The 12,060-nt window shown below is 45.2% G+C and overlaps 1 non-coding gene across 1 annotated transcript; it reads left to right on the top strand.

The window, feature by feature from the left end:
- The first annotated feature begins 2,199 nt into the window (after positions 1–2,199).
- TRNAR-CCG (transfer RNA arginine (anticodon CCG)) lies at positions 2,200–2,272 on the top strand. Its single transcript has one exon. It is a non-coding gene; the product is annotated as a tRNA-Arg (tRNA).
- Positions 2,273–12,060: the final 9,788 nt, after the last annotated feature.

Genomic DNA, 12,060 nt, shown 5'->3' with positions numbered 1-12,060 from the left:
TTGTTTAATGACTGGTGATAGGAAAGCAGGCTCTGTTCTTCTGAACTGGGGGATGTGAGTCCTAGAAATTTGAATAGGACAATTGTAGAGAAACCATGAAAGCTCTGATCAACAGCTTGCCCTACCTCAGAAGGTTGCAATTACATAACTTTGCAATTATGTCACCTGACACACTTCCTTTGTTGTTTAAGCCAGTTATATTGGGTTTTCTTTTGCTTGAAAATATGGAGTACTATGTGCCCAGAAGTGTTCTAAGTGTTTTACATATATTAATACATCTAATCTTCACAACTCTGCGTTGTAGTATGATTATTATTACCTTGACCATTTCACAGAAGACTGAATTAAGAGTGGTTAAGTAGCTTGTCCAGGTTCACAAAGCTGGTAAATGGCCAACAGATTCAGACCCAGATGGCCTTGCTCTCAACCACTGTTCTGTACCCTCACCTGAAAACAGTCTGAATCAGAAATATGATGTCAAAAGTTGCCTTTGAAAGGTATAAAGTTGCCCTGGGGGTACCATACACCCTCTACTCTTAGCTATTATAGTTTGGATGGAGGTTCAGGAGAGGGCCTTGTCTGGCCTAGGCCAACCAGTACATTCCATCCCCAGACAGGGGATTGGTTTGATGATGAAGATAACACAATGCAATAAAATGTTTATTGAGGCCTTTGGGCATAAGACAGCCTCTCTCTTTCACAGGACTGGGTGTGCTAGTGTGAGCCTGAAACTCTGCTGCTTTCAGAGAAGCAAATCCAATTGTACCTAAGGCTAAATAATTGTAGTTTGTCTGTCAGTCATTGTTTCAAGTAAAAACCATTTTCCACTGAAAAAAGCAGTTAGTTTAGCTTGCAACTGAAACATCAAACATTTTTTTTTCCCTCAAAAGACAACCACTGAGGGGTGACTCGCTGGCTCAGTCCCCTGAACTTGCGACTCTTGATCTCAGGGTTCTGAGTTCCATCCCCACGTTTGGGGTAGAGATTACCTAAAAATGAAATGTTTTTAAAAAGTGGGGAAAAAAAAAAAGACAACCATTGTATTTTGGTATGCGCTAGAAGTGGTTGTCTTTTTTTGTACCGTGAATAAGTGAATTATCATTTACTAATAATGTCCTAGTTTTCATCAAAAGCATTTCCTTAATGACTCAGGGTCCACAGGGAATAAAACAGTGACATATGACACACAGACACGTAAGATTTCAAAGATACACACCGAGGTGTTAATCGTGGTAAGCTCCACATGGTAGAATTTTGGTCAATTTCCATTTTCATTGTTTGGTTCACCCATACTTCATACAATTCTACAATGAACAGGCGTTAGGTGTCTAAGGAGACAAACGAAATTATCTATTTTTAAAAACCACGAAAGCGGCATCTTCACGTGCAACAAGCATAGACATACTGCGCGTGGCACCAAAAAGTCTCTGAATCTTATCCAAGACCTAGGATAGGATAAAAAATAATAATAATAATAAATAAAAAAGCAAATCCATATTATATTAATGGACCTTGTTATATCCATTTCTCCTTTAATTCGGAAGGAAAGCAGAGAAAGGGGAGAAAAATGGATTTAATCGAGGAAGAAAATGCATATTTGTAAAAAAAAAAAACTTTTTTTAAACTTTTAAAAAGGCTGTTCCTGCTGGAATCCCCCAAGAGTCCCCAGGACATCCCAGTTTATGATACAGCTACAGGCTGACCGCGGGCAAGAGAAAAGGAGGGGCAGGACGGGACGCGAAGGTTGCGGGGCGTGCAGGTGCGGGCCGGGGCGTGCAGGTGCGGGCCGGGCGCCAGCTCCGCGGGAGGCGGCACCGGCGCGGGCCCAGGAACTTTGTAAAATGCAGACGCGCGGGCTCATCCAGCTACACACAATTAGCACGGAGGGAGGACAGGCACTGGAACTTCGTCTAAGTTTCCCCCAGCGCGCGTGACGCGCCGCCAGGACGGAGAACCTTCCGAGGAGCCCCGCCTGCGGGCAGCCGCTCTCAGCCGCCCGCGTGCCGGCCACGCAGCCGCCGGGCCCCGGGAGCCGGGAGGGCTACGCGCAGGCGCACGGGGGCGGGAGGAGGGCGCAGGGGGCGCAGGCGCGCGCTGTCGCTGCTGGGGGCGGCGCCCGGCGCGGGGCCGCGGAGCGCGGGGCGGGGCGCGATGATGGCATCGCGTAAGGAGACGGTGTGAGAACCCGGATCCTGTGGTGACCCAGTGGCCTAATGGATAAGGCATCAGCCTCCGGAGCTGGGGATTGTGGGTTCGAGTCCCATCTGGGTCGCACGGAGATTAGTTTTGGTGGAGAGGGAGGCGGTCGTGGGGGCTGACGGCGGGGAAGTAGATTTTGATCTGTGATCCTTCCGCGTCTCTGACGGCGGCCTAGAGAACAGCTGTACCTACAGATTAGGCACTGCGCGTCCGCGCGTTAAAGACCCTGCCGCTGAGACTGCAGCTGAAGGCTGAGACTTGGCACAGAACGGGGGCACTTGCATTGAGTTGCTTTTTTTTTTTTTAAGAAAAAAATCCTTAGGGAGCACGACCTGCCGACTAGACAGATGGCATCACCCCCCTTTGGTCCACCTTCTCTAGCATAGCTTCACGGTGGGCAGCCACACGTGCAGAGCTCCCCCCGCCCCCCCACCGTCAGGGGTGTGGGAGCCCTCCCGGCGCGCTGGCTCCGAACAGATTCCCTTGCAGCACTAAGGACGGTTTATAGGGAAGCCACGGTGCTGTTGCAACGGACATGTTGATAGTAAACGCATTTTGTGGTTTCTATTCTCAAGCATTATGAACAACCGACTGTAGTCAGAATGGATGGATGTGTGGTTTGGGGGTATGTGTCGGTGTATGTTTCATTTGCAAATTCATGTAATGAAAGAAATACAGACTTTCAGCTTTTCAGACCAGTTCAGTTGGCCGTCTTGAAAAGTTTAAACTTCTTGCAACACTCGTACAAGAGGAGTACCAGCGGGTTACTTCTACTCTTTAGAAACAACTAAATACAAAATGCAATATGCTACCCTGGATTTGAACCTCAAACAGAAAAAGGACGTTAGGGAGAAAGGGAGAAACAGTCTGGAGCTTAGTTAGATATGCCAACACGCAGTGCTTCTTACGTCAAATGTACATGGTGACGTTAACATCAGTGCAAACTGGCTGACGGGTGTAGGAGCCCTCTGTTCTGTCTTTGCAACTTCTCTGTAAATCTGACATTATTCCAAAATTAAAACTTTAATTTATTTTTTTAATTAAGAAAAACGTATTTATTTATTTGAGAGAGAGAGGGAGAGAGAGAGAGAGAGAGAGAAAGCATGGGAGTACAAGCAGGAGGGGCAGAGAGAGAGGGAGAGAGAATCTCAAGCAGACTCGCTGCCCAGCGTGGAGCCCGATTAAGGGCTCCATTTCATGACCCTGGGATCATGACTTGAGCTGAAACCAAGAGTTGAGTGCTTAACGGACTGTGCCAGCCAGGTGCTCCCCAAATTAAAATTTTATTAAAAACCAAAGAACCAGTGGAGAAACAGGACTGATATCCTTACCCACTTTTTTAAGATTAGGAATGTAGTGCTGTATTTTTTTTAAATATTTAATTTATTAATGATAGAGAGAGAGAGAGAGAGGCAGAGACACAGGCAGAGGGAGAAGCAGGCTCCATGCAGGGAGCCCAAAGAGGGACTTGGTCCCAGGTCTCCAGGATCAGGCCCTGGGCTGAAGGCCATGCTAAACTGCTGAGCCACCGGGCTGCCTTGTATTTTTTTTTTTTAATAGATTTGATTTATTCATTTGAGAGACAGGACAAGCAGAGGGAGGGACATAGGGAGAGTGAGAAGAGAAGCAAACTCCCCACTGGACCTGATCCTACGACCCCAGAATCATGTCCCCACTGAAGTCATAGGCTTAACCTGACTGAGCCACCCAGGTACCTCTCGAATGGCAAATTTAAGACACACCTTTCCAGTCCTTATCTTGCTTAACATTACTCTGAAGATTGAAGCTCCTGACCAGTCCTTCCTTTAATTTTTTTATTTTTTAAAAATTTTATAATTTATTTGAGAGAGAGAGCATAAGAGAACACAAGCAGGGGGAAGGGGTAGAGGCAGAGGGAGAAGCGGACTCCCCCACCACGCAGAGAGCCCCAGCTGTGACTCAATCCCAGGACATATCCCAGGATCATGATCTGAGGCAAAGGCAGATGCTTAACTGACTCAACTACCCAGGTGCCCCACCTCAACCTTTTTGAGAATACGAGTTTTTTTTTTTTTAAAGTAAGCTATTTGCATAATGTGGGGCTTGAACTCACGGCCTTGGCATGCTCTACTGACTGAGACGGCCAGGTGCCCCACCAGGCCTTCCTTCTTGAAAGACTCTTTTCCCAGGCTTCCGGAAAAGCCCATTTCCTCAGTTCTCCAAACAACTTCTTTTCAATCTCCTTTGCTAGTTCTCTCTAGGTGCCAACAATGGAAACAAACCAGCTCAACCTAAGCAAAGCAAATAATAATTCGTTGGAAAGACATGGGGGAAGGGGAGCACTCATTAAATAGCAGGGCAATCAGGCTCAGGAACCGGCAAGAAATCAAGGACAACCAATGCCCCCCCCCCCCCCCCCAAAATCAAGAAGCTGAAAGCACAGTGACTCTCATAGCCAGAAATGCCTGGTTGGGAGGCCGCCACTGCTGTCATCACTGGCACTCGTCACGCAGCTAGAGCTGCAGTAAGTGCTTCTGACAGTTCTCTTCATCCTCGGGCCACTTGCTCTGGAATCAAGTTTTCAACGAAATGCTTAGAATTGCCCAGCTTGGATCAAGGACCTTTCTCCTGTTAATCCATGGGGCCAAAGAGCAATTACCCTCCCACCAATTCTTCCCTTGAGGTGGAGAGGTAATTCCTTTAAAGTAAAAAGAGGCATGCATGCTAGCTAGCCATTGACACACAAACACCTTTCCTCAGCACGAATTTGGTACATTTTGTTCTAAATAATCCATATTCATTGGTCTACTGCTACTGTTGATTTCAGGGGATGTAGACCAGGATTTTTTTTTTTTCTCATTGAACCGTTTAAATGAGTCTCAAAATTTTGTGGCAGATTTTTGGTCAAGATATTTCCATTAAGAATTATTGACTTTCTTGCTGCCTGAGTGGCTCAGCGGGTGAAGCATTTGACTCTGGATTTCAGCTCAGATCATGATCTCAGGGTCACAAGATTGAGCCCTGCATTGGTAAAAAAAAAAAAAAAATTACAGATTTTAAAAACTAATAACTTGGGATCCCTGGGTGGCGCAGCGGTTTAGCGCCTGCCTTTGGCCCAGGGCGCGATCCTGGAGACCCGGAATCGAATCCCACGTCGGGCTCCCGGTGCATGGAGCCTGCTTCTCCCTCTGCCTGTGTCTCTGCCTCTCTCTCTCTGTGACTATCATAAATTTAAAAAAAAACAAACAAAACTAATAACTTAAAACTAATACAAATTGTCCTTTCCTTCTGAAGGTTTTATGATGCTTAACTATCATTAACTAGTTATTATTAACTAGTCTTTTAATTTTAAACTGAAATGGGCAATTGAGACATTGAGTTCTGAGACCATTCTTCCGCCACTGATTAAGACTAGGGTGGTAGGTGTTGGGGATAATATCCATTTAGCCTTCTGGGCCCCTAGGCAGACTTGTGACCTTCCCAGGTCCAGCCTTCCTGTCTACTGCTTTGATGACACAGCAACCACCTGTCTTATGTTATGAACAGCAAAACGGCCTGGGCAAGTATAGTCAGAGAGGTTCTTTTTTTTTTTTTAATATTTCATTTATTTATTCATGAGAGACACACACAGAGAGAGACAGAGACATAGGTAGATGGAGAGGCAGGGTCCCCACGGGGAGCCTGATGTGGAACTCAATCTCAGGACCGTGGCATCATGACCTGAGCCAAAGGCAGATGCTCAACCACTGAGCTACCCAGGGCCCCCTGGTCAGAGAAGTTCTTAATACACATGGCCTTGCCAGGGACTGTATCAGTGATGGCAGCATCACCTCATTTCAAGAATTTGGGGCCACCTTCCAGTTTTCCGAAGAAAGACAACCTCCTTCAGCTCTGCAAGCATGTGAACAATGCGAGCCATATGGCTACCCAGCACTAATTAGGCCTGGATGGTTCAGGAGAATCACCTGAGCCATGAAACCAGCTGCTTCCATTGGTGGGTCATTTTTGCTGTCACCAGCCACATTGCCACAATGAACATCTTTAACAGATACCTTCTTTTTTTTTTTAGAAAGAGATGGAGAGAATGCAAGCAGGTGAGCGGGGTGGAGGGGAGGGGCAGAGGAGAGGGAGAGAGAATCAGAAGCAGGCTCCATGCTCAGCACAGAGACTAACACCGGGCTTGATCTCATGACCTTGAGATCATGATGTGAGCTGAAATCAAAAATTGGATGCTCAACTGACTGCGCCACCCAGGTGCTCCTGACAGACACTTTCTTGACTTTGAAGCCCACGTTGTCCCCAGAAAGAGATCCACCCAAAACATAAAGTTGCATCTCAACTGTTTCATTTCACTTATACTCACATCTCTTGTAGCATTGACTGGAGCAAAGGAGGAACATGCCAGGTCTGAAAACACCAATATCCATATAGCCCACAGGGACAGTACCAATACCACCAATTTGTAGATGTCCTGAGGGCTTGTCATTTGGACAAGTTGATGACAGGATGCAATCTGGAGCTTCAAGCAGCATGGTTCCACAGGCATTGCCTTATTTATGGGTGACTTTCCATCCCTTGAACCAAAGCATGTTGGCACTTGGCTCCAGCAGGCTGTCACTATTCCAACTAGAACTTGGCACAAATGCCACTGTGTTAGGGTTAGAACCAATTTTCTTAATGTAGGTGCAGATTTCCTTAATGTTTTCCTCATACTTCTTCTGGCTGTAGGGAGGCTCCAAGAGAATTCAGTTTTTAACACCAGCAATTAGTTGTTTTGTACCCCATGTGTAATCCAGAAGAGCATGTGCATGGGTCTGCTCATTCTTGGAAATACCTGGTTCAAATTCACCAACCCCAGCAGCAGCAATCAGGGCAGCAGAGTCAGCCCATGAGATAATGGGCTGTGGTGGTGTTTTAATTAAGTCTCTGTGTCCTGGGGCATTAGCGATGGTAATGCCTGCTGTTCTCGAATTTCCACAGGCAGATACCTCAAAGGCGATACCACACTCACATCAGCTTCCAGTTTATCGACAACCCAGGCACAACTGAAGGACTCCATTCCCATCTCAGCAGTCTTTGTCTCAAATTTTTTCAGTGGCTCTTTTGTGTATCCTACTGCATTTGAAGATCAGATAGCCGGTAGTAGTACACCTGCCCAAATCTCCATGTCCAATGATGGTGATGGTGATGTCTTTTCCTTTCTCATTGTGGCCTAGATTTAGCGGTGGATTTCAGGACCTCCATTTCCTGGCAGCAGACCTGTTGCAAAAAAAAAACCCCAAAACAAAAACTAGATTGTGAGTTTTTAAGGGTCACAGACTCTCACATTTCAGTACATAAAATGTGTGTCCTTGACATTATACAAAAAATAATCTGGCCCCAAATGTCAATATTGCCCAAATCTAAGAACTCCCTTAGAGACTTGACATAGAGATGGTCTGAATATATTATTGATGAGCCTCAAGAAAAACATTTCAGGGCCTTATCAATTGTCCCTGTTTCTATCATTTTTCCTTTGTCCCCCAAGCAGCCTCAGGGACACACTGAGGAGTAGGTCAAAGGGTACCACCAAATGGACACTTAGGGGGTGCCCGCGTGGCTCAGTTGGTTAAGTGTCTAACTGATCTCAGCTCAGGTCTTGATCGCATGGTCCTGAGTTCAAGCCCTGCATTCTACGCTGGGAACCTACTTAAAACAAACAAACAACAACAACAAAAACCACCACAAATATACATCATCTAGGGATGCTCACGGTAAGCTGGGTGTAAAGCTGCCCTCACTGAGGCCTTTGCTGAGTCAAGTGCCTGATTCTGGAGACCTAAGCTCACCACAAGAGCCAGGCTGACATGTGAGGAGACAATGGCAAGAACCCCCGACGCTGGAATTCGTAGTACAGTGTATAAGCTGGGGTATTTGTTCCCACTAGCATTGTATTACCATGGACCTAGTTATTTGGAGAAAACCATTTTCCCCACAGGAAAGATATATTATACCTATGATCAAAGATAGCATCCTAGGGGAGGCGGGTGGGGGGAAGGGGAAGCTGGGTGATGGGCATTAAGGAGGGCATACGATGAGATGAGCCCTGGGTGTTATACTATATGTTGGCAAATTGAATTAAACTTTTAAAAAGTATAGCATCCTTAATAAATGGAAGGATATGACAAAATTCAGATATTTGAACTTTTTGCATAAAATTCTCCCTTTCCGGGATCCCTGGGTGGCGCAGCGGTTTGGCGCCTGCCTTTGGCCCGGGGTGCGATCCTGGAGACCCGGGATCGAGTCCCACGTCAGACCATCCGGTGCATGGAGCCTGCTTCTCCTTCTGCCTGTGTCTCTGCCTCTCTCTCTCTCTCTCTCTGTGTGTGTGTGTGTGTGTGTGACTATCATCGATAAATAAAAATTAAAAAAAAAATTCTCCCTTTCCTTTTAATTGAGCTATATAAATATCAGGCTTTTTCCACGATCATGATTTTTTTTTTCGATCATGATTTTTTAAAAGTAATTTCTACACTCAGTGTGGGGCTTAAACCCACAACCCCAAGATCAAGAGCCATATGGTCCACCAACTGAGCCAGCCAGGCACCCCTGATTGATTTTTAATTGTAGGCTATTCTACTTTGGGGTTAAAAAATAATTATTATTGGGATCCCTGGGTGGCTCAGGAGTTTAGTGCCTGCCTTCGGCCCAGGGCGTGATCCTGGGGTCCCGGGATCGAGTCCCACATCAGGCTCCCTGCATGGAACCTGCTTCTCCCTCTGCCTGTGTCTCTGCCTCTCTCTCTCTCTCTCTCTCTCTGTCTCTCATGAATAAATAAATAAAATCTTAAAAAAATAATTATTATAAACATGTAACATACATACAGAAAAATCAGGTATCATAAGCATACAGTTCAATTATGTTCACAAACTGAAGAGACTTGTTTAACCAGCACACAGATCAAGAAAGGGGATCTTACTCACTGCAGAAGTCCCCTCCTCTGACCGTCGTTCCCTTCCAATCACTACCTCCACCCGGGTGATCAGTACCCTTCTTTCTTTTTTTATTTTTTAAAGAATTAATTAATTAATTAATTTGACAGAAAGAGAGTGCACAAGAAGGGGAGTGGAAAAGGGAGAAGTAGGCTCCACACCAAGCAGGGAACTTGAGGCAGGGCTCAATCCCAGGCCCCAAGGACCCAGGAACCCAGGGACCCAGGGACCACAACCTGACCTAAAGGCAGATGCTCAACCAACTGAGCCACTCAGGCACCCCAATACCCTTATTTCTAACAGTGTTGGTTAGCTGTGCCTCTTTTTATACTGGATCACTTTGGAATTTTGATTTTCAAAGGTTTGACTAAATACAGATGTTTATTAGTATTATATCAGTCCAAATTTTCAAAATCCATTTAAGAATGTCAGAATAAGTGCCAGAATTAATATTAACATGCAATCCAAAAATATTAACATTCAGAATTATCATACTTTGCAATTTGCCAGATTCCAGGATTAAACCTACAGTAAAGTTGACATTTTTCTCTACTCCTCTTGGAAGCCCTACAAAAGCAACAAGAAGAATGAGAAGCAGAACCACAAACAACATCATCAATGACACTAGGAGGAGACATCTGAAACTCTTCAAATGAAAAGAGGAAGGGCTACCGAACGCAGAGAAACCAACCCGCAGGGGATCCGAGGATGCTCAGGCCGCAGATATTAGGAAGGACCAGCAGAGGGCGCGTCTCCAAGGGAAGGGTCCAAACTCCAGAGGCAAAACAATAATCCCTTGTTCACAATGACAAGACTGGGGTGTGTGGACAGCGCCTTGTCCTCACAGGGACAGATCCGTGTTCTGGGTATGGAGTTGCCTTCCTCGCCTGCAGGGCTTCCACGAGCACCACCGTTTCTGGACGTAGACATTGCCAGGAGTCACTGGTCCAGAAACCAAGGAGAGATGGGAGTGGTCCCTCCCACTATGACCCCTAAAAACTCACTGGAAGAATTTTTTGCTCTCCTTGCTAGTGATCTGGGACTCAGTGGGTCCAAAGGCCTTGTGCCCAAGGGAGAAATGTCTAGACCGGGAAACAGCATCATGGGTCCATTCATTTGAAAGCTGAGACTGCCCCTTGGCCATTTGGGATTCCTCCTGCTGCTGAAAACAAAGGAGTCACTGTTATAGGCTGAATGTTTCTGTCACCCCAAAATCTATATAGTGATGTCCTGACCCACAATGTTATGGCTTTAGGAGGGGGGCCTTTGGGAAGCAATTAGGTTTAGATGGGGTCATGAGGGTGGAGTCTCTCTCTTCCTCTCTCTCTCTCTGTCTCACGGATACAGCAGGAGGGTTCTGCAAACCAGGAAGAAAGCTTTCATCAGAACCCCAACCATTCTGGCACCCTGATCTCAGACATTCAGCCTCAGAACTGCAGAACCATGAAAAATAAATGTCTCGTGTTTCAGCCATCTCTGCTAGACAATGTCTAGAACCCAAGGATTTAGCAGGGGCAAATCTTAATATGCCCTTCTCCCAAAAACCTGGTTAATGGAAAGTACAGCAACCTGATAAAGACAAGACTGCCAAGAACTCAGGTCCTACAGGAAGAAAGTTTTGGGTCCCCCAAGGGTGCCTGGGTGGCTCAGTTGGTTAAGTGTCTGCCTTCAGCTCAGGTCATGATCCCAGGGCTCTGGGATCAAGTCCCATAACAGGGACTCAGTGGAGAGCCTTCTCCTCACTCTCCTTTGCCCCTTCCGTGGCTGGTGCTCTCTTTCACACTCTCTCAAATAACTAAATAAAATCTTTAAAAAAAAACAGTTACTTAAAAAAGAAAAAAGTTTTGGGTCCCCCTACCAGGCATAGGGCTCTGCTCAATTGTGAGTAAGGGGTATATGAATAAGTAATAGAAGAAGGCAACTATTATGGCCACTTGTAGAGGAGACTTCAGACAGTATGCTTTATGTTCATTTGCTCTTTTTCCTTCTTTTTTCTTTCTGCCTTATATAAAGAGCACCAGTAGTAGCTAATGATTTTGGTATCACTTGATTACTAGCTGTATAACCTTGAGCAAGCTGCTTAGCCTTTACATGCCTTAGTTATTCATCTGTAAAACTAGGGTAATAAAAGTAAGAGCTCCTAGGTTGGTGTAAAGATGTAATGCTTAGACCAGTGCTCAACAGGTGCCAGCTATTATTGTAATCATCATTATTATTAACAACAGATATTCTTTTTCGTTTCATTGTAACATTAGACAAGGAAGTTCCCAAATTAAGAATGGAAAAATTTCCCAATTTTATTATTATTAATTTAAAAGATTATTTATTGGGGTACCTGGGTGGCTCAGTGGTTGAGTGTCTGCCTTTGGCTTAAGTCATGATCCTGGGGTCCTGGGATCAAATCCTGCATCAGGCTCCCCAGAGGGAGCCTGCTTCTCCCTCTGCCTATGGCTCTGCCTCTATCTGTGTCTCTTATGAATAAATAAATCTTTAAAAAAAGTAAAAGATTATTTATTGAATTACAAGTACATATTTATATCGGATGTTCCAAAACTTGGAATTAGAATTTTTTTAAACCTTCCAAATTAATTCATAAGCTTTTTTTTGACAATAATAGTTGCTATAGTCATAATATGAGAAAACATCCAAGAGAATGGTAGAAACTCCAAGTTCAGCATAATGATTATTTCTAGGAAGGAAAGGAAATTGTACCTGGGAGGGCATAAGGGGCTTCAACTGGGTAGTAGTTGTCCGTTGCTGCAAAACAAATTACCCCTAAATTTAGCAGCTTAACATAATGAGCTTTACTTTTTAAAAAAAGATTTTATTTATTTATTCATGAAAGACACAGAGAGAGAGGCAGAGACATAGGCAGAGAGAGAAGGAGCCTCCATGCCTGGAGCCTGATGGG

Source organism: Canis lupus, chromosome 9 (assembly GCF_003254725.2).
Source record: "Canis lupus dingo isolate Sandy chromosome 9, ASM325472v2, whole genome shotgun sequence".
In the NCBI taxonomy this organism is placed as follows: Eukaryota; Metazoa; Chordata; class Mammalia; order Carnivora; family Canidae; genus Canis; species Canis lupus.
Note: the sequence above shows the minus strand (reverse complement) of the source record. Positions and strands in the feature narration are given on the sequence as shown.